Raw genomic sequence first — 21,271 nt, forward strand, 5'->3', positions numbered from 1 at the left:
TCATAACATTCTCCATCTCAAGCCATCTAGGCCTTATAATAGTCACAATTGGCATTAATCAGCCACACCTAGCATTCCTTCACATCTGCGCCCATGCCTTTGTTAAAGGTATATTATCATTATTATTATTTTTTTTAGTGGCTGGGTGACCCCAGGCAATTTTATTACTTTATCCCTGAACCTCACTTGCCTCATCTATAACATGGGGCTAATAATGGCACCCATTTCATAATTATGAAGATTAAATACATTATGGAAAACACTAGTATTTGCCTAGCTCCTGCTAAACACTCAACAAAGGTTAACTGTACATACCGATGTCTCAAACAGGGACAGAATGTTTAACACAGAAAACAGGAGGTTTTAGCCACTCACTCATTCTCCTGGCTCCCGAAATATGAGCTGCCCTACCCCAGTTCATCCAAGCCCATCAAGATAGTTGTCCTTGTCCTTAATCTCCACAGGTGTTCAATGTGAGCCAACTGGTGAGATCACCAAGATCTGATTTTTCACAAAAAGAAATTTATAATCTCCAGCATAAATGTAATAAAGCAATTGTGGCAGTTTTGGGGGGACAAAACTCTCGAGTTTAATCTTCCAGCTTGACTGACTTGGAAGCGTTCCTGTCAATGTAAAAGATCTTGTTGGGGGCAGTGGAGAAGCCAAGGCCGGCTCCGCGGCTGCACTTCCAGCTTATGGCCCGGTCGTAGTCCCGCTGCAGATTCTACTGCAGGCTGTCAGCCGCCTTCTTGCTGAGGGCCATGTTGGGCCTTGCAGTCGTGCTGGGGGCGCCGTTGAATGGAGGGGACAGGTTTTTGAAGCCACCCATAAGTCTGAGAAATTTCAGTTTCTGGTCTTCGTTCTCAAAATCAGCAGTATCCCACTGGCCAAACTGGGTTCCCGTCCACTTCCTGGTTTCAGAAGCTTCCGTTTTGCCTGACTCACGATCAATCTCTTCTTGCAAGGCCTTTCGCCTCACCTGGTCTATGTGCGCCTCGTCCATGTTGCCTTTCTTTCCCAACACCACCTCTAAGTCCGTGTCTGTTTCCTGCTTCCAAGGGTCTCCTGCTACCCCACTCTCTTTTTTCCTCTTCTTCTTCTTCCTTTTGAGAGCTGGCTCCTCGATGACTGGCTGCTCTACCTTCTTCTTGGACTTCATCTTTTTCTTTGTGGAGGCCTTAGGGTCATCACTTATGGGGATGTATTCCGGAGCCTCAACTTTGACTGGCTTCTTTTTTCTTCCTTTCCTAGGGCGGCTCTCCATGGACCGGGAGGGCTTGGAGTGGCCTGGGAGGGTGTCTTCCTCCTGGTGGATTTTTTTTTTTTTCTTCTTCACCTTCCCATTGTGTTCTCTGGGGCTCTTCCGCTTCCGTTTCTGCCCCAAGGCTGCCTGTCCCTCATCCTTCTTTCCCACTGAGCAAGTGTCCACAACATCCCTGGCCTCGCAGAACCAAGGGTCCTGGACTGAGAAGGCTGTGGGATCCCGGGCCCCCTTTTTCTCCTTCTTGTGTTTTTTGAGCTTCTTGCCAACTCTGGTTTCCTCCTCACTCTGTCTAGGGTCTGGGGCGGTTTTCACCCCAGAGGCATGGGACATGGCCAGAGGTGACTTCTTCTTTTTCTTCTCCCCACTAAGGAACTCCAAGTGGCCAAGCACCTGCTTCCTGGGGTTGGGTGACTTCTCTGTCCGTCTGGCATGCAGCATTGTCTCAGGTTCTACATGCCCCTCGCAAAGGGTGCTGAGACCCGTCTTCTTCTTCTTTTTCTTCACTAGAGGCATCTCAGGTGCCTGCCCATGGACCACACTCTTAGAGGGGGACGTGGCTCTTATAGAAGAAACATCGGCAAAGTGATCATCATTGTTTACAACAGAGTATCGAGTCTCTGGTTCTTTGACCACTTTCTTCTTCTTTTTCTTCTCTGGGAGCCCAGGATCTTCTTTGTGTGTCTTAGTGATCATTCCGGTGGGCGAAATTTCCCCGCCTCCACGTGAGAGCCCACTCCACCGCGACCTAAAGGTATATTATTTATATGTTCAGGGTTCATCATCCATAGCCTCAATGATGAGCAAGACATCTGAAAAATAGGAGGGCTATTCAAGACTTTACCCCTTACTTCCTCCTCCTTTATTATTGGCAGCCTTGCACTTATAGGCACGCCTTTCCTCACAGGCTTTTACTCTAAGGCCTCATCATTGAAACCTCAAACACATTCATACACCAATGCCTGAGCCCTTTATATTACTCTTATTGCCAGTTCCTTGACAGCTGTTCATAATACCCATATTATTTTCGCTCTTATAGGACAACCTTGCTTCACAACTGTGGCTGCTATTAATGAAAATAACCCTTTCCTAATTAACTCAATTAAGCACCTAACAATGGGCAGCATATTCACCGGATCCCTCATCACCAACAGTATTATTCCTGCTTCATCTGCCAAACAACCATACCACTCCACCTGAAGCTCACAGCTCCAGGTGTGACCCTCTTAGGCTTCTCACTAGCAATGGAGCTTAATCTCATAACTAATAGCCTTAAACCAAAATACCCATTACAGACATTCAACTTCTCCAACATACTAGGATTTTATTCAGCCACAATTCACCATACAACTCCCCACTCAGGCGTATTCACAAGACAAAATCTGGCTTCACTTCTACTAGACCTAATTTGACTAGAAAAGTCTGTACCGAAGACCATTACACAACCCAAATTTCAGCCTCCATTACTATATCTACTCAGAACGGCCTAAACTCTATTTTCTTTTTTTATCCCATCCCTTCTAACCCTACTCCTAATTATCTAATCTGTCATCCCGAGTAATTTGAATCACAACATAAATACTAGCAAATAATGATCAACCAGCAACTACCATTAATCAGTACCCATAACTGCACAAGGCAGCCACATATACGAATCTTCATGCAACAACCCTGCCCCCTCACCCTCAAAAATCATCCAACCCTTTGTGCTATTAAAATCAATCATGATCCTCACTCTATCTTGCTCAACTATTCCCAGAACCAGCATCAACTCCATTATTAGTTCTCATAAGTCTCCTCAGATGTCAATACTCAACCCTCATGTTTCAGGATACTCCTCAGTAGCCATCACCGTGGTACAGCCATAAACAACCATCATAGGACACAAATAAATGAAAAAAAACACATCAACCCCATGAAAGCACCACCAAAATTCAACAAAATACCACAACCCACAGCACCACTAATAATTAGCCATAGACCTCCGTAAATAGGAGAAGGTTTTGAAGAGAAACCTACAAACCCTATAACCAAAAAGACACTTAAGAAAAATATAGTGTAGCCATTATTCCTACATGGACTATAACCATGACTAATGACATGAAAAATCATCATTGTATTTCAACTATAAGAAGGCTAATGGCCAATAGCCATAAAACACACCCGCTAATAAAAATTATTAATTATTCATTGATCTTCCCACATGGTCTAACATTTCTATATAATGAAACTTCGGCTCACTTTTAGGTGCCTGCCTAGCCCTCCAAATCACTACAGGACTGTTTTTGGCCATGAACTACACATCAGACACCTCAACTGCCTTCTCTTCAGTCGCTCATATCAGCTGGCATGTAAACTTCGACTGAATGGTTTGCTATTTCCATGCTAATGGCGCTTCAATATTTTTTATCTGCCTCTTCTTACATGTTGGCTGAGGTTTATGCTATGGATCATTTACATTTCTAGAAACCTGAAATATTGGCATCATCCTCCTACTCAAAACAATGGCGACAACACTCACAGGCTACGTGCTCCCATGAGGCCAGACATCATTCTGAGGCGCTACAGTAATTACAAATCTACTATCAGCCATCTCATATATTGGAACTGACCTAATGCAATAAATCTGAGGTGGGTTCTCAGTTGACAAAGCCACCCTTACACGATTCTTTGCTTTCCATTTCATCTTACCTTCATCTTCACAGCCCTAGCAGCTGTTCACCTTTTATTCCTACATGAAACAGGATCTAATAACCCTTCAGGGGTTTCATCAGTCCCCGACAGCATTACTTTCCACCTCTGCCATACAACCAAAGATATTTTAGGTTTAATTTTTCTCCTCTTCCTCCTAATAATTCTAGTACTATTTTTGCCTGACCTCCTGGGCGACCCAGATAACTATGTACTAGCCAACCCCATCAACACCCCATCCCACATTAAGCCAGAATGGTACTTTTTGTTTGCCTATGCAAACAAAGTGTTTATCCAGACAATAGAATATTATTCAGAGCTAAAAGAAATAAGCTACAAAAGGCTATGAAAACACATGGAGGAATCTTAAATGCATACTACTAAGTGAAAGAAACCAATCTGAAAATGCTACCTACTGTATGATTTCAACTATATGACATTCTGGAAAAGACAAAATTGTGGCAACAGTAAAAAGATCAGAGGTTGCCAGGGGTTAGGGAGGAGAGAGGGATGATGAGGCAGAGCACAAAGGATTTTTAGGGCAATGAAACTGTTCTGGATGATACTGTAATGGTGAATATATGTAATTATAAACCCACAGAAGGTACAACACCAAGAGCAAACCCCATTGTAAACTGACTTTGGGTGATGATGTGTCCATGTAGGTTCATCAGTTGAATAAATGCATCACTCTGATGGCAGATGTTGATAATGGGGAGGCTCTGCATGTCTGAGGACGGGGAATATATGGAATATTTCTGTTATCTTCCACTCAATTTTGCTGCATACCTAAAATTGCACTAAAAAATAAAGTATATTTTAAAACATTATTGTGGACATCAAAGACTTTTGTTTATTTAGGATATATCCATAGTGTCAAATCTAAAACTGCGTGAAGTTAGAAAAATGGTAAAAGTTTATTTTGCATACAAAAGAATAATTCACAAACCAGGAGAACTCAGCCCAAGGTGTTAAGAATCCCCACTCAGAGCAGTTACAACAGAGTTTTTAAAAAATAAAGGAGGAAGTATGTGACCTTTTCTGTGACTGGCTGTTATACATCATCATTTTGTTAAAGCAGCCGGAGCTGTTTAAGCTAATTGTCTATAGCTGATTGTCTAACTTCGTTGATGCATGTTGACAAGGATATAAAGCTTATGTTTATGATTTTGTGTTTTGTTGATGCTTACGGCTAGTGTTGGTGGGAAATCAAAATGACCCAAATTTTGGCTTTGTGGTAACAGGTGGTTGACTTTGGGCTATCTACACTGTGACCTCCATTTTCATTTTTTATTCATGACATACAGAGTGTTAGAAATTAAAACTGAGAATTTTTGAATATTTATTAATTTGTTTTAAAACAATAATAACAAATGTATTTGATTAATATAAATACCATATTTTAGGAAAAGTAACTACATGTTTCCAAACAAAAAATATCTGAGAAGAGCAGCACTGTTTTATATTTCATAACTGTCTTGCTTAATAGATAATGGCTGGATTCTCATATCTACTTCTGCATTCAATCTGTTTTGATGTATTATTTTTGTTGAAGTACATAAAGAAAATTTGGCCTCTCATGAATATAGTTGAAAAGGGGAGGAGTATTTTAATGGTCTTTTCAGACAACTGTGGATATTATTTTTGATACTACACCAAAAATCAATAAATTATATTTTATTAAAAGTTAGCTACTATATAGAACCTGAAACCTTATTAATAACTTTTTGAATTCTGATACATGAAAATTCAGTGTCATGTCTTGAACTTTCAAGGAATCTTTTCCCATGCTTTGTTTTGTAATACCATACACTGATTATTTGAAAAATATTGGTTTTCTAAATTATAAAGATCTTCCAAATTCAATACACAATATTGAGAAAATCACAGTCACTAATAACATCATTAATCAGAAAAATTAGCTATGGATTTCTCATAACCTTCAGCAGCCTTCTCCTCACATCTGAGTAATCAGAATTGGGGAACAAGGTCACTCCTTACTGCACAAAAGTAAGGTGAAGGTGGGCAAGGGATGATGGAACTGGATGTACCACAATATGTTATGTATATTCATACAATGTTGTGTCATTCATGTATATATGAATGGCCATAAGTATATTTAAAAAACAAAGCAAAAATATTTGCATTTGGAAAGTGACTGGAGAAGGAAGCATGCCAAAGTTCAGTGCTGTTTTTCTTAAGTTATTAGGGCTGTGGATAATTTCTTTCATTTCATTTTATTTTATTTTTTTTCTATATTCTCGATTTGATCTTCTTGAGGACCCCTTTGAATAGCAAAGCTGAAAAGGTGCATGTCCTACATTTGATGATAAATGTTCCACTTCATGCTATCAAGAAAAATTGAAAACTGTATGAACTCTATGTACACATGAGTCATTGTTCTTATGTGTAGTTATGGTGAATTAAACAGATGTTTAGCCTGTTTTTATCAAAGTATCCTATGACATTTTACACACTTTTGTGTCCACTACATGTATTACGTAATGATAATACATAGGAGAAAGGAGAAAACCAACTAGCTGTTTATCAAGTATAAATTGTATCTATGTAAATTATATAAATATAAATTATATTTGAAATACACTGTGCATCTGAAATATCAGAAATGTCTCTGACATATTTCCTCCTCACTTCCTTTAATTCACATATTATTAGGCCAACATTAACAATCTTGGAATACATATTCTAACATTAGATCAAGACTATCATGTTAAAAGAAAATCTGTTTTTCAGTTTATGACATGAATATAAGTACTTCTTGTTGGTCAAAAATATGTTTATGGTAAAATCATCCTAATAATCCATTTTCTGTTTCTGCTCCTGCCACTAGAAATGCTAGGGACTAGAGCTAAATATGATGTGTGTGTTGTAATCACTATTCCTATTTCACTGGTCTTTGAGCTCTACATAGCAGGAAATCTCATCATGGGGGAGGATTGAGCTCTTTCTGGTAAAGGACAGTCATATCTTGGAATGTGGTAGCTCTACAAATCTAAATTGCAAACACCAGTCAACTGTTCTTATGAAATACTATGATTAATGAAATAAGTATTTAAATACTCATAATGAGCTGATTTTCCTAAGAGGGAGGGACGAATGACTGATAACTTAATGTTGGTCTCCTATTTGGTCCTCCTCCAGGTTCTAACTTCTAATCAATTCCTATATTGATACTTTTTGAAAAATAGAAAAAACACTCAAAGAGCTCCATTTTTAATTAAAATTTTAATTTTTAGATAATTGTAGATTCACATGCAATTGGAAGAAATAATACAGATATATCTCATGGGCCATTCACCCAATATCCATCAATGGAAAAACTATAACAATGCCAAAAGAATTCAAACAACACAAAATCACAAGTAACATGTTGATACTGATATCATCAAGATACTGAATATTTTCACTACCACAAGGATCCCTCATGTTGCACTTTTATAGCTGCACACATTTTTCTCTTACTTTCCCCTTCTCCTTAACACCTGGCAGCCACTAATTTATTCTACATTTCTGCAGCTTTGTCATTTCAGGAATAATATATAAATGGAATTACAAGATACAACCTTTGGGATTGCTTTTTTCACTCAGCACAAATCTCTGAAGAGTCATCTAGGTTGTTGCATTAACAATTTTTTTTTTTATTACTGAGTAATTTCCCAAGAAATGGAGGTACCACAGTTTGCTTAACCATTCACTTTTTGAAGGACATCTGGGTTGTTTCCAGTTACTGGCTATTATAATTAAAACTACTACACATATTTTTGTGTAACCTTTTGGGTGGATGTAAGTTTCGTTTCTGTGGGATAAATGCCCAGGTCTCCAGGCTCCTTATTTGGCCTCTGTTGACTCTCAAGTTGTAGCAGGGAGCCCGTCTTCAACTGCTAGGCAGGGTTGGGAGTTCCAACTCCACACTAGGTGTCTGCTGGTAACTCACTGACTGGGATGGATATGAGTGCCCTGTCATGGTTCCCTAGATGGCCTCTACTAATAATAACACCACAACTACCAACACTACTAAAGTCATGTGGACTCTGATACCACCCAGTGGGAATAAAACTACCAACTCCTTACTCAGCTTTCCCAGACATTATCCTGGAAGGGAGGGTGAGTGCCTTGTCACAGTCAGGTATGAGTGGCAAGCTTGGCTTCCCCACTTGGCCTTTGCCATGGGTGGGGTAGAGCCGCAGTTGTTTTGTGATAGTTGTGGCTGGCTGGAGTAAAGCTGTTATTGTCTAAAAGTTTTCTGTCTTGCTAGTCTTCTCAAGACTGTCCTGAGTTTTTGGCTAGAGAACAGGTTTCTGTTGGAGATTTGTTTATTGCTTTCTCAGTGTCCATGGGTACTTCTAGGTTGACAGCTTCTTTAGCTCCAAGTCTGGGGGATATATGAGGAAAACAAAAAACAAAAAACAGTGGAACTCATTACCATGGTCTTCCTTGGGTCTTCAGGTTCCTAGCTTGTCTGCCTCCTTCTCTCTACCTTTTAGGGTCTTATGTTTGACTTATATATAAATGTTCCAGGTTTTTAGTTTTACTTAACGGGAGGAATCAGTAAAAGTATGTCTACTCCATTTTTCTGGAAGCAGAGGTCCAACTCCACATTTCTTTAAGGAATAAAGCTTACCTTGCTCTGTCTGGCATTCAAGTGCATCCCAATTTACATATTATAGCTTTACAGAAGAGGAGTCTTTTACTTACCTTAAAAAATAACTAGTAATTCCGACATTTAGACCTTTTTTTTTCTTTTTTGAGCATTGCATATGAAATGGTTTTACTGCTCCTCTTCTCTGAACCCAACTATATTGGTGCGTCAAAGCCAATACAAACACTTGCTCCAAGCAGCACCCCTAGTTAAAGAAGTCCACATCGATTTCTCATTATTCTCATAGCACTTGCTCTCTGAACTACTCATTTTATCCTTTATTACATACACTGTTATCTACAGACATTGTGCTATTTGGTGACATTTGTTATTTAATGATTTTCCCATTACTTCCTTGACCTCAAAGATGATCTTTATACAAAACAAAGAATTTTATTTCATAATATTCTGTGTCACTCATTTTTGTACCAAAAATATTTTCTTCAATTCCTGTTCACATTCATATAAAAAATTGCAGTAATTTCTGAACTACATTCCAAATAGACTTTTAAATATATAGAAGCTTGTTAAAAAATAATCTGGAATTATCAGGATAGTGTTAGTCTAGTTCACAAAATGTCCTAGCATCTGAATGCTTAAAAAATTACTACTAGTTAATATTTGCATTTTATCAATGAGAATTTGAAGCTTTAGATAAAGTCAGTTTGAAAGGAAAAGGGTCAGGCATTGACAGTCAGCTGGAAGCTATACTGACCATGTAATATCACCTTAACCAGATCAATAACTAGTTTTTGAAACATATGATCAAAAATTTTTTTTATAGCATAGTGTTAGCTTCTGCATAAATACAATTCTTAGTAACAATTTTGAAATTAATAAGATGCTTCTTAGAACACATCTATTGCTTTTTGTATCTGAAGATTTATTATTTAAAATGTCATATTCTTGCCCATCTTTTATAATTTTGAGCATTCTTCCAAGTCGTGGTAATAAAAACACTTCAAGATTATTTACTTTTATCTAGTAGAAAAGCATACAAGTTAAAATGGAAACCACATTAATGTACAAAGCAGAATCTCTTACTTTAATGAGAGTTTTTAAAGAGTAAAGAAGAATCAACTTGAGGTACAAAATGTATGTGTGTTGTTTTTTTTTAACCTCAACTGTGAATATGGCTCTCAAGCTTAGTTTATGCTATTCTTAAACATTGGCTACTTTCCTGGAAAGTGAGGTATAAAGCAAACACACATCAAATCATATTTACTATTGAAAATTAAAATTTTCAGAGGTTTATCTCAGAAAAAAGCTCCCAAGTTATAAAAAGTGTTTGCAAATAAATACATTTTTGGACATCTATAATACACTGTTTAGGTTTGCAGGAGATCAAAAAGAAAAATTTAGAATATACTTAAAATGGCAATAAGGATTGTTTCTATTTCTATAGTACTTTACAATTAACAAAGTTCATGTATGTACATTATTTAAATTAAATTGATTTTCAAAGAGTCTGCAAATTAAGCTTTACAGTTTTCATTTTAAGAATTTTAGCATTCACTTTGAAAATCACTTTCTTTGCTACTCAGTAAATTTTCTGTGCATTCTAATTCCCCATGTAATTTGAGATGACTTCATCATCATATGCTCCATCAAGCCTTATGATATTTGCACATTCATTTTAATCAAACATATTAAAAAGATATTACACAATTAATTTCCATTTCACAGAGTGTTTTTTCTTGGTTCAATAGTACGCGGATGATTAAGCACCCACAGTGCTGCTATTGTTCCAGGTATTCACCTGACCTCAATTACTGAAAGAGGGTAAGAGGCCCTCAGTCTTCCTGCTTTGTGGTGTTACACTGTGAACAATCTCTTTAGATTCTAAAGTCTAGAATGTATAACCTATGTTTAGTCAGTTATTAGTCCACATTGTTTATGCAAGTTCATTGAATTCATTTATGCTAGATAAATATAGTGGTAGATTAAGATTTTAAATCTTATTCTATATATATTTTTCAGAAGTTTTTTTTCATGCTTTGGCAAAATATTTATATTCCCAAAACAGGTACATCTGTACAAACTGTATGCCTTGACCACAAAAATCTTCAAATGAATTTAGTTGTTGCAGAGCCTATGCAGAGTCTCCCCCAAGTCTATCTTTGCCTCTCCTTCCTGAGCACCCTGCTGGATAACATTTCCCTTCTTCACTTGCATTTGGTTACAGCCATATGACTGACTCAGTGGAATGTGAACAAAAGTCAAGTGCATCCGTCCTCAGCTGGCCCATAAAATCCTCCCCTGCATGTGTTTCTTCTTCTGATTGCCCAGAATGCTGATGACCCACACTTACCTTGGAAGCCTTATTAAGAATGACAGAATGTTCATTATCCTGAGTTCTGAATGACTGCGTGAAGAAAGGCTGCCCCACCGACCCATTCACTGATACTACTGTATTACATGAGCAAGAAAACATTTTCCTTGTGTTTACACCCTCCCACATTTTTGAATTTACTTGTTACAGTCAGAGAAGAACCGAGATTTTGTCCATCTTAAGCTTACACAATTTGGGAGATCCTCTTTATGAAAAATAATATCAATTACAAAGAAAAAATTCACAAAAGTGAATTTCCTTTAGAATGAGATTTCTAAAATCTCAATAAATTATAGAAACCGTAGGAATTTAAGTTATTTTCTTCTGATATCTCTTTTGGCAATTAGCATGATTTCTTAGGCAAAAATGTTTCTTGCTTGCTTGACTTACTCTTCCCATCTAAAACTCCTTAAAACTAGCAGCATCTCCCAGCTCTCACAGCGGCCTTGACAAGGAAAGGACCCTGGAGCTTAAGCTTCAATAGCTTCACAGTGAATCTGTCTTTGGTTGCATCAGTTTATCCTAATATGAAAATACAAGTCAGGTCTCATAGGAAGACAGAATGAGAATGGTATGAGCAATGCGCAGAGAGCACAAGGCTTAGTGGTTGCACAACTAGCAATACCCTCTTGAGGTAAAGGAGAAAATAGTTGTATTTATTTAAGCTTTACCTTCCATTGACAAAGGAATTTTGCAAATCTTTCTCAAGTTTTTAGTAGTTGATGTTGCTCATGTATGTGGCTGACTCACAGGGCAACGCTTCTACTCCGTAATCTATAGGACTTGCCCTTTCAATACTTTTAACTTCAAGACAATCAGATTTTAAACCTTTTCCTCAAAATGGAGAAAATTAAGTTGACCTGTTTTCATACTTGTACTAGAACACATTGTGTGGTCTCTGAAAATGATACCCCAAAATGATGGCCTTAGAAGCAACTCTCTCTGACCTTCTGCTACCCTCATGGCTCTGGCCTCTCATTCTCCCCCAGGCCCACCATGAAAACTAGAATCCTTCTTTCCAAGGTGGGTCATAGAAACCAGAGCTCCTTTTCCCCTGGAGCCAGTCATTAAAACCTGAAAATATTATTCTAACCACCACCCACCATTCTGTATAAAAATGGGCCATAAAGAAATGAACTGACCTACCTTTTTTAGTTGTAGGTCATAACACCCTCATTCCAGAGAGGGTCCTGCCATACACCAAGGAGGAAGGAATGCTGGACAGTGAGGCCAAGAGGAGTCTAAACAGACAGGCCTTGCTGGGTTTCCCAACTCTATTGGAAGTAGATAATTCTCTTTTTGTCCAATCGTATTTGCACATGGCTGTCCATATTTTGCTGAACCTAAGTATTAAAATGTACAATTCCTCTCTATCTTTGCATCTTCATTTTGAAGGTTCCTGTGTTATGTAACACTATGATCAATTAAATTTGTATGCCTTTTCTCTTATTTATTTGACTCTTGTCAGTGATTTTTCAGCACATCTTCACAAGTTGAAGGTAAAGTTTTCCTTTGGTTCCTACAACACCATAGAAAGCATTTTAAAATATGCATATAGGGTAAATATGTCCATTGCCTGCAAGCCCTTTCACATTTCCTAGTCTCACATATTTTTAAAAAATATTGGTAAATGCCAACCGAACCTGTAGTGAGATTAACTGATGGTACGAAAATCCTTGTATTATAAGGAGTCATTTTCTCCTTAAACTTTTCATGTGCTAAATCTATACATTTCTAAAAGCAATTTTAGGAGTCTAAAATAACACAGCATCAACCCAAATTACGTGCTCTAAAATACCCATGTTATGATAATAGTCCAATAATGCCCCATATTGTTTGAATATCCACGGGGTATATCACAAGGAGTTAGATCTTTCTGTGCTGGTCGAACCTCGTCTACCGCAGCTCAGGATCCTGGTCTCCTCTGACTGGGCTCCTTTTCCTCAGGGTCTGCAGATGCCCTCACAGCAAATACTCATACATTTAAGAACCTTTAAGAGCTTTGAAAAGCTCTAAACTCACTCTGAAATCTAAGAGAAGAAAGCCAATCATTCTCTCAACAAATATCCGGAATCCATATCTTTCTTCTTGCCTCCCCAGTGAGACCTGACAACAAGGACACAAATTTCCCAATGAAGGCATTTCCTCGGAATCCAGTACTCGCTGCTTTCAGTCCTAAACGCTGTGTCCTGAGGGCGGTCTTTCTATTTACCATATGCCAGAAAAGGAGCACAAAGAGGGAATAATAAAATGACAAACTGTGTTTTCCTTTAGAGACCTTTTCCCTAGAAATGGTTCATTAACCAAATAGAGAAACCAGTCCACAAAAACCATCCTAAGGTTTTGAATGTTTAACATCCTCGGCAGCATTGGGCCACACTGCCCCCTGGAGGTCGTTTGTGGGTATTGTGTAGACTCTCACTGAAATAAAAGGCACAATGTGTTTCAGACACGCGGAAACTTTTCCTGAAACACATCCTTTGATTTGGAAAATTTGTTTTCTTGTTTTCATGGTTTTTTTTTTTTTTTTTTTTTTTTGAGTGATAGAAGGAGAAAGCGTATGAATTCCTGGTATTAACTGAGGGAATGAGAGCCTTCCTCTCCCTAGAATTCAAAGCATAGAGCTCTGGCTGACACAGAAATCTTAAGGAATAGAACAGGAACACTGTTAAAATTGGAATGTAGATATGTTTTGATTAGGGGTCACTTGTTGTAATAAGGTGTCTAAAAGGTTTTTCATAGTGCCTGGCACATAAATGCCTAGAATATATTAAAAGGAGGAAGGGAGAGAGGGAGCGAGGGAGGGAGAGAAAATCACAGTACAAAGGGCCAGCCTGTGGGCATTGTTTCAGGTTTAAAGTTGGACGACACCTACCCATCCTAACCAACACCCTATCCAGCCTGCTCCCTCATTTGTATTGATACATGTCCCACCTCAGCATCTTTTACCCCGGTTTCCCAGATCTGGATGGTCTGGGAGGCAGATAAATGATGAAAGAACTGTGTCCAACAGCTCCAAGGTGGGAAAAGAATATGAGAGCCGGTGGAGGAAAGGCAGAAAAAGTTATTCTGTAAGAGAGAAAATTCTTGGAGAGACTAAATCTAGAGAAGGCAGCCAAAGGGTGGGGAGCAAATAGGTGGTGAGGATCAGCCCTCTCGAGGTGTCAGCCCAGAACGATGGCAAAAGCCATGGCTGCCGCAGCAGAGGAAGGGCAAAGCTGCAGACAGTGTCTCACATGTATAGATTATGTGTTAGGTAGCCCATTTCCAAGGGACAACAGAAAAAATTAGCACCGAGCTCAGGACAGGATCCCAGAAAGAGAAGGACTAATTTTTCTGCATACCACATACTGGCTCAGACTCTCTAGATATGGGGTTCTACTGTAAATAGAATCTGTTTACTCTCAAAAGCAAGTGACACAAGAGAAATTTAAATTTACAAATAATGCTTTTATAAAAGTTATTTTTCTTCCTCCTTTCTCCTTCCTTTCCTTCCTTCCCCCTTTTTCTTTTCTTTCTCCTTTCTTTTTTCTTTTTCTTGCTCTTTCTCTTTCTTTCCTTCTTTCTCTTTTTGAGGCAGGTTTTTACTCTGTCACCCAGGCTGAAGTAGAGTGGCATGATCACGGCATACTGCAGACTGGACCTTCCTGGCTCAATTGATCCTCCCACCTCAGCCTTTCAAGTAGCTAGCACTACAAGGATGCACCACTACACCTGGCTAAATTTTGTAATTTTTATAGAGATGAGGTCTCACCATGTTGCCCAGGCTGGATAAATTATTTTCTTTCAAATTGTTGGCAAAACATCTTAATATAACAAAAACACTCTTGCTCTTCTTTAATGTTATTTAACATTTCGGAAAAATCTAAACACAGAGCAATTATAATAAAAGAAAACATTATTTTAATGTTTAAAAATATATCATTTTCACTGCAATCAGGAAACAGTTGAGGGGACGGGCGGGGTGGCTCACACCTGTAATCCCAGCACTTTGGGAGGCTGAAGCAGATGAATCACCTGAGGCCAGGAGTTTGAGACCAGCCTGTACAAAATGGTGAAATCTTGTCTCTTACTAAAAATACAAAAATTAGCTGGGCGTGGTGGCACTGGCCTGTAGTCCCAGCAACTCGGGAGGCTGATACAGGAGAATTACTTGGACCCGGGAGGCAGAAGTTGCAGTGAGCCGAGATCCTGCCACTGCGCTCTAGCTTCAGTGACAGAACAAGACTGTCTTAAAAAATAAAAATAAAAAAGGAAACAATTGACAAATTTGAGTTAGTTGCTTACTGTAATATTAATATATTCAATCTAGGTATATTTGAAGACACAGCACACTTTTACCATTAAACTTGTTACATTGTTATATTTTCAGAGCCCAAAGTGTGTCCAGAATTTGCTCCTTCTGGTGGGTTCTTGGTCTCCTTCACTTAAAGAATAAAGCGGCAGACCCTTGTGGTGAGTGTTACAGTTCTTAAAGGTGGTGTGTGTGAAGTTTGTTCCTTCAGATGTTCAGATGTGTCTGGAGTTTCTTCTTCCTGGTGGGTTCATGGTCTCGCTGATTTCAGGAGTGAAGCTGCAGATCTTCGCCATGAGTGTTACAGCTCTTGAAGGTGGTGCCTCCAGAGTTGTTTGCTCCTCCTGGTGGGTTCATGGTCTCACTGACTTCAGGAGTGAAGCCACAAACCTTCTGCAGACCTTCTCAGTGAGTGTTACAGCTCATAAAGGTATTGTGGGCCCAAAGCCTGAGCAGCAGCAAGATTCATCATGAAGAGCAAATGAATAAACCTTCCACACTACATAAGATGACCCCAGCTGATTGCCCTGCAGCCGCGGGTGGCAAGCTTTTATTTCCTTATTTGGCCACGCCCACACCCTGCTGATTGGTCCATTTTACAGAGAGCTGATTGGTCCATTTCTACAGAGTGCTGATTCGTGTGTTTACAAACCTTTAGCTAGACACAGAGGGCTGATTGGTCCATTTTTACAGAGTGCTGATTGGTGTGGTTACAAACCTTTAGCTAGACAGAAAAGTTCTAGTCCCCACCTGACCCACAAGCCCAGGCGGCTTCACCTCTCAAAAGCACAGAGGGACAAGCCTTACAACTGAATATTGATAATAATGGAAGAATTTGGGTAAATTATAAATAAACTCACATATTTGGAATAAACTGAGATAGGTATTACCTTTAATTTTTCCAAACTGATTTTCTAAAAATTACTTTGGTCACCAAAAGTTGTGTTAAATTAGAAAAACTCCTCGTAGAGTGATTTTCACCAAAACAAAACCAAACAAAACAAGCAATAGGTGTTTTTAAAAGGAGGTTCACAAACTGAAGATTCCGGATTAAACATTTCAAGATACCCAAACTCACACACACATAAAACAAATAATTAACCTTGGAAAAAAGTGTACCCTTAAAAAAACAAACAAACAAACAGACAAACAAACGAAAAAAAAAAAAAAATATATATATATATATATATATATGATGCTTGTTTTTAACTAAAATGCTGTTCAAATATGAGGGATAAATTATGATGTTGCTCTGCAGTTTTGACGTGAATCACACCAGTTAAATTGAATGTCATTGTTGGCAATATGTATAAGCCTGGACTTATCATAAGCCTCATAAAATATTCAGAGGATTTGTTTTTTGATTTGTTTTGTTTCAACTATTATATTCAGATATCCAAAGAAAAGTTTGAAAAAATAAAGTGAAAGGAAAAAAGAAAAGGAATAGAGTGAGACAATCTGAATGCTGAATGATAGAATTGCAGTGTTCATGTCAAGGCATCCTTTAATACCAGCCGTCTCCCCATTCACTCATTTCATTCATTCAACAATTATCGAGTATCTGTCATGGACCAGGACCTATTCTAAGCTCTGGTGATATATTCAACAAAACAATGACCCTGTTCTTACTATTTTTGTTGAAAGAGACAGAAATTTTTAAACAAAACAAATAAACTACTAAATATATAATATCCTACTATAAAAAGTGCTTAAAGAAAAATGATGTAGGGTAATCGAATAGAGAGGGGTGAGAAGGGTTGGGATAGAAGCTGGCAATGTGGGCATCTCTGATGTGGTGACTTCAGAGGAGAGATCTGAATGCAGTTCTTAGCATCTATCTATGGGGATTCCAGAAGAAAGTATTAGGTGGGGGGCTGCAGATATAAAGGCAGCAAGCTGCAACAGAGTCAAAAATGGGAAAAGTAGTAGTAGAAGTAGTCCAAGACCAGAGTATGTAGGGCATTGTAAACACTTATGAGGATTATATTCTGACAGATGTTTGTGACACACCATTTAACTAGCTATAAAAATGATGCTTTAAATGCCCACAAAGAAAATGGTAAGTAATAAACATAGGCTATCAATCTTATTAACTACATAGCTGGTACCAAATGATTTACATTCTGCATATTTCCACTACCTCAACTGCAATCAAGCTGGTTTTTCTTTTTATAGCTTATACTATTAAAAAACATTTTTTTTTTCACTTAATATAAGACTATAAGGTAGGCCGGGTATGGTAGCTCATGCCTGTAATCTCAGCACTTTGGGAGGCTGAGGCGGGTGGATCACAAGGTCAGGAATCCGAGACCAGCCTGGCCAACATAGTGAAACCTTGTCTCTACTAAAAATACAAAAATTAGCTGGGTGTGTTGCCACACCCCTGAAGTCCCAGCTACTTGGGAGGCTGAGGCAGGAGAATCAATTGAACCTAGGAGGCAGAGGGTACAGTAAGCTGAGACCGTGCCACTGCACTCCAGCCTGGGCGATAAAGCAAGACTCCATTTCAAAACAAAAAAAAAAGACTATTATGTTGAATATAACTTTCTTTTTTTTTGAGACAGAATCTCACTGAAACAATGTGTTTCATCTCTCATTGACGACTTCCACAGTTCTGATTAGAACCCATGGTATGCCTCCTGGGAGAGAATCTCTACTGTACAGATTAAACATAATAGGTACCAACAGTAGAAATTGTAAAATAATATATCACATGTTAAATTATAAAAAATATATGACTCTATTGATCTAAATATAATATAAGATAGTTGTTTCTCACCCTCTCCACTTGCAATTCTTGGTCAGTCTAGTAAACTATATACTAAAAATCCATTATCAATCAGGTATTTTTTATGATACATCCATGTTATTCAAGTGCTTATACAATAAAGCTGCTATTTAGAAATCTTTGCCAAAATCAGGAAAAATGCTTTTCTCTTTTTAAGAGGCCCTACTCAATTAACCGAATCTTTTCATGAGTGGTCAAATAAATATTTAGAGTTCCAGAAGATAGGAATCAATGGAAATGTGATTATTCCTATATTTCTGCTCCAATTCATAAAACATATTATGCAATAATTACATGTTACTTATACGTATTTCTCCGTTTTTTTCTACTAGACTTCAGTTTAATTTAAAAATACTGACCTGCTAAATTACTCTTATCTTTAGGGAGGTGAAAAAAAAAAAGAGAGACATTTGTTCAAGGAAAGAGAATGCCATTGGTAACACTCCCAAAGTGAGATGGAAACTCGACTTCCTGAGCCTTTTTTATAACCTAGACAAGATGATATCAGCTATAACTTATCTTGCTTTCTTGGGGCATTTTGTGACAATCATCTTTTATATTAAAAAAGTTACACGTAATTATTATGAATAATTTTTTTACAAAGAGGAAAATAGTAATTGCCAGATTATTTTGAGCTTCCATTTTCTTACTTTGTAACTTGCATGTATTTTCTCAGTGGAACATAACCTTCAATGCCTTGCACACCATGCCTGAAAAGCAAAATAAGATTTTGCCAAATTTGTCTTTCCCAGATGAAGCAAAGATTACCACATGTCAAACATTCAAGACTTTTGGTCTACAAAGAAGGTTTATTCAAAGATGTTCCGGATCAGTGGGCTAAATCTCTCCCAAATCCACCCACAATCAAACTTTTAAAATTTCACAATTTCTACCAAATGGTTATTCTCTCTTTCTTTCAAACTTAAGCTTATTTGGAAAATCTTAAATAATAGTTTTGCTTCCCACATAGAGACATTCCAGGCTGAGCACGGTGGCTCACACTTGTAATCCCAGCACTTTGGGAGGCCAAGGCAGGGGGATCATCTGAGGTCAAGAGTTCGAGACCAGCCTGGCCAACATGGTGAAACTCCATCTCTATTAAAAACACAAAAATTAGCTGGGAGTGGTTGTGCATGCCCGTAATCCTAGCTACTCTGGAGGCTGAGGCAGGAGAATTGCTTGAACCTGGGAGGTGGAGGTTGCAGTGATCTGAGATCATGCTACTGCACTCTGGCCTGGGAGAGAGTGAGACTCTAACAAAAATAAAAATAAAAATAAAAATAAAAAGACAAAAGAAATATTTCTTGTCTAATATAGGCTTGATTTTCCAATTATTTTATTTATTATTTATTTATTTTGTATTTATAATTTGTTTTTGGAGACAAGATCTCACTCTGTGCTGTCATGCAATCAGTTCACTGCAGCCTCAAACTCCTGGACTCAAGCCATCCACCTGCCTCATCCTCCCAAGTTCTTGGGACTGCAGGCTCACACCACCACCCAGATTTTTTTTTTTTTTTTTTTTTTTTTTTGAGGAGGGGCAGGTGGGGTGTTTTGTTTTTGTTTTATAGAGACAGGGTCTCACTTTGTTATACAGGCTCAAATCATTATTTTTTTTTGAGACAGTCTCGCTCTGTCGCCCAGCCTGGAGTGCAGTGGCCCATCTCCGCTCACTGCAAGCTCTGCCTTTGGATTCTTGCCATTCTCCTGCCTCAGCCTCCTGAGTAGCTGGGACAACAGGCGCCCACCACCATGCCCGGCTAACTTTTTGTATTTTTAGTAGAGACGGGGTTTCACCTTGTTAGCCATGATGGTCTTGATCTCCTGAGCTCGTAATCCGCCCACTTTGGCCTCCCAAAGTGCTGGGATTACAGGCTTGAGCCACCGCGCCCGGCCGCTCAAATCATTTTTATATGCAGCAAAAGAAAGATAAGATTCAATAGAACTGTAATTCATATAAAATTGATAAGGAAAACTTCATTCTCTTTATAACGTTATTCTTCCTGAATTCATCATACATTCAATTAGTCAAAACTACATTCTGCTCTTTCTTTGGCCTTCTTTAAGACTTGGTCATTAATTTTTAATTAATATTCACTGGCTGTAATGCTCAGAACATATTAGATTTGCAAACTTCATCAGACCACCAAGGGCAATGTTATATCTGAGTGGAAGGAACAGGTTTGATCATAACCCATACATAGGATCACATTAACCATGTGAAAAGAGGGTGTTGAAAGAGGAATCCCAAAATTGAGAGAGTGATAACAAATCTGAATGTGATCACTATATTAACAACCAGTTACCCACCTTGTAGAACTTTTAAAACTTTAGCACATAATTTATTCCCAAGATAGAACTAAGCAATGTAATCTCTCAACCACAATGAGACAATAAAAAAAGGAACCAGCTTACATGTGCAAAAACTAAATCACCTCTTCATATCTTTTCTATAAAGAAGATATCCATTTTTTTCCCGTACATTCTGTATACAATTTCTCAGCTTTTGTGATATCCCTGGTAGCAGTCTAGGCCTTTGTGATATATTTAGGGAAAAAAATAAGGAAAAGATCACATTTTTGCTGGGGGAGACAGATGATTAACAATAAATCTAATAAATAAATTATGTAGCAATGTAAGAAGATGAAACTTCTATGAAAAAACTAAAGACTATCATAAGAAGAATGAAAGTGGCTACGGCAAGGGCCCTATTGCAATTTGCAATAAGTGAATCAGGGTAGACATTGTTGAGAAAATGTCATTGACTAAAGACGTAAAAGAAGTGAAGAAGCAGCTCATGTAGCTATGTGAAAAGGGTATTTCCAAGAGGAAATAGGGAGTGTAAAGAGCCTAAGGAAGCAACATACTTGGCCTAATCAGGGAATGCAAGGAGGCCAGCATGGCTGGACCAGGGTGACAGAAAAAATCAGCTAGGAAGGTGATGCAATAATCAGGCCAGGGATGATTGCGACTGGGACTAGAGTGGAGGCAATGAAAGAAAAAAAAAAATGAAAAATGGTCAGATTTGGATAGTACGTTGAAAGCAGAGCCAGTATAATTTTTCACAAAAACAAATTCAACATTTGTCATCAACATGTCAATATTCATTATCTATAGGTCATCATTATTAAGAGAAGAAAAGAAACAGAGAGAGAATTGCCATTTATTGAATTGAACTCTGATCTAGACAACAGTAGCAAGTTGATGGTAAAGGGATGCAAAACCAACACAGGTCTCTGTGGATT

The 21,271-nt window shown here is 38.2% G+C and overlaps 1 pseudogene; it reads right to left on the reverse strand.

Annotated features, from left to right (window-relative positions):
* Positions 1-589: 589 nt before the first annotated feature.
* LOC111552270 lies at positions 590-1,957 on the reverse strand (annotated as a pseudogene).
* Between the last annotated feature and the right edge of the window lie 19,314 nt (positions 1,958-21,271).

This window comes from Piliocolobus tephrosceles, chromosome 3 (assembly GCF_002776525.5).
Source record: "Piliocolobus tephrosceles isolate RC106 chromosome 3, ASM277652v3, whole genome shotgun sequence".
NCBI classification, from domain to species: Eukaryota; Metazoa; Chordata; class Mammalia; order Primates; family Cercopithecidae; genus Piliocolobus; species Piliocolobus tephrosceles.